At 45.7% G+C, this 1,927-nt stretch overlaps 1 long non-coding RNA gene across 2 annotated transcripts; it reads left to right on the top strand.

Annotated features, from left to right (window-relative positions):
* Positions 1-470: 470 nt before the first annotated feature.
* Positions 471-1,465, top strand: LOC122240575. 2 transcript variants are annotated; one of them, XR_006220358.1, is made up of 2 exons: positions 471-681; positions 890-1,465. It is a non-coding gene; the product is annotated as an uncharacterized LOC122240575 (long non-coding RNA). The 2 variants fall into 2 exon arrangements; XR_006220359.1 differs by having other exon boundaries at positions 774-1,465.
* The last annotated feature ends 462 nt before the right edge of the window (positions 1,466-1,927 follow it).

Raw genomic sequence — 1,927 nt, 5'->3', positions numbered from 1 at the left:
CTAGTCTCTGTGAAACCTCCCGGTGGCCTCCCTTGACAGGAAATGAGGAAGAGAGACGCCTGGCCGCTCCCACTGCGCCCAGCCCATCCCTCGGCAAAGGCCAGCCTCTCTACCCTTTGGCTCGAGTTGCAGAGTGAGTCGGATGCAGGTGTTGTTAGTCGGGGTCTGCTTACTCAGCAGAACGAAAGGGGAGAAGAAAAGTTCAACTCCACGTGCGCAAGGGAATGGCTCCCTAGGGGAGAGAGGAAGGTCTGGCCAGCATTCGTGCTAGGTGGAATGTTTCATTAATATGGCTAGCGAGGCAGTAAGAGGGTGATTAACCTAATGTTCACATCAAATTAGTAACCCAGGGGAACGGGGAGAGAGAGGAGAGCCCTCTCCATCTCTGACAGGATTCCCAAAAGAACGCGTAGAAGGCTCTTTCCTCACTTCTCCCCCTAGAGATCATCTACGCACTACTCAAAATGCCTCTCAGTCTCTAGCTCCTGGGCCTGTCTGAACATCGAATCCTATTGTCTTCCCTATTCCAAATCCATTTATTTAGGAGAACTCTGCTAACTCTGAGCTCTAGAATCTTGCTCATTGCATCGAAATTCTCTCTCTCTCTTTCTCTCTCTCTCTCTGAAGACAGCGTCTCTGGCCTGGGGACTAACAATGCGTGTGGTACATAGTCTGTAGTCGGTAGGTATTTGTTGAATGAGTGAACGATAAATCATTGTGTCTATCCATCCACGAGACCACGTGGAGTTTCGGAACGACCTGGCCTGATTTAGACAGGTCCAGGGGCACATCTTCGCGGGAACCCTGAATGGCCAAAGCCAAGTGCCAGCAAAGACCCCTCCAGCCCAGATAACGCCCAGCTTCCTTTCATCTGCCACTTTTCCAACAGAACTTCTCTTTGGACCAATGCTCTTCAACAGGAATACGATGCGAGACCCAAAAGCAAACCTCCTACATCGTTTTGAACTTCCTGGTATCTACATTAAAAAAGTAAAAAGAAATTGGTAAACTCAAATGTATTTTCTTTGACCCTATGTTTCCACAGTAGTATTTTAACATGTGATCGAATGAACATCATAACCAAGAGATGCTCTATTCTTTTTTTTTTTTTTTTTATACGAAGTCTTTGAAACCCAGTATGTATTTGTACTTGGAGCACATCTCCGTTAGGACCAGCCACACTGCCATAACCACATGTGGCCGGGTGCCACCCAGTTGTACAGGGGAACTGCGGAGCAGAATCTATAGCAACACTGATTAGCCTGCAGCTCCTGGCTGGTCAAAAGAACGTGAGCCACAGGACGGAAGAAACCATCCATCCTGGAATGAGCAGTAGTTCGTCGGAAGAGCCTTTGGCCATGACGTGAGGTTCAGCTCAGGCCTGATGATAGATGAGGACAATCAGCACCAGAGGGAAGGAATTCTGGCCTTCTCTTCGTTCAGTCTAACAGATACTTATCACACATCTGTGCTCAGAGAAGCTTTTTTCCGGTTGGGTTTTTTTTTTTTTTTAATTCCTTACACATGCTGTATTCTGTACCCTGCTGACATAGAATCACGAGAAAATGACAGAAATCGAAGTATGGGGTAACTTGATAATGAATTTGATACTTTAAAAATACCGAAAATATCTGTTCCTCTTCCCATGTTCGTACATCATCTCCAACCATTATGGAAGCAGCGAATTTTAAATTACAGCAAAGAAGGACCAGAACTCAAAAGAAAGATTATTTCAATTAAAAAAAAAAGGCAACGTATGAAAACTCTTGCTGTTTTCCTACTTGCCAACCTTCTTTTCTGTGAGATCCCATAAAACCCAGCATTTTCTTGGCAAATGTATTCTCATAGTTAGGCCTCATACGCCTGTTTATATTTTCTTCCCGCGTGCTCCTGGGCTATCTTCATGTGGCTATACTGGCAGGCCGCA

Source organism: Panthera tigris, chromosome B4 (assembly GCF_018350195.1).
Source record: "Panthera tigris isolate Pti1 chromosome B4, P.tigris_Pti1_mat1.1, whole genome shotgun sequence".
Classification (NCBI taxonomy): Eukaryota; Metazoa; Chordata; class Mammalia; order Carnivora; family Felidae; genus Panthera; species Panthera tigris.
The sequence above is the reverse complement of the archived record's forward strand: the minus strand, read 5'-3'. Positions and strand labels throughout refer to the sequence as shown.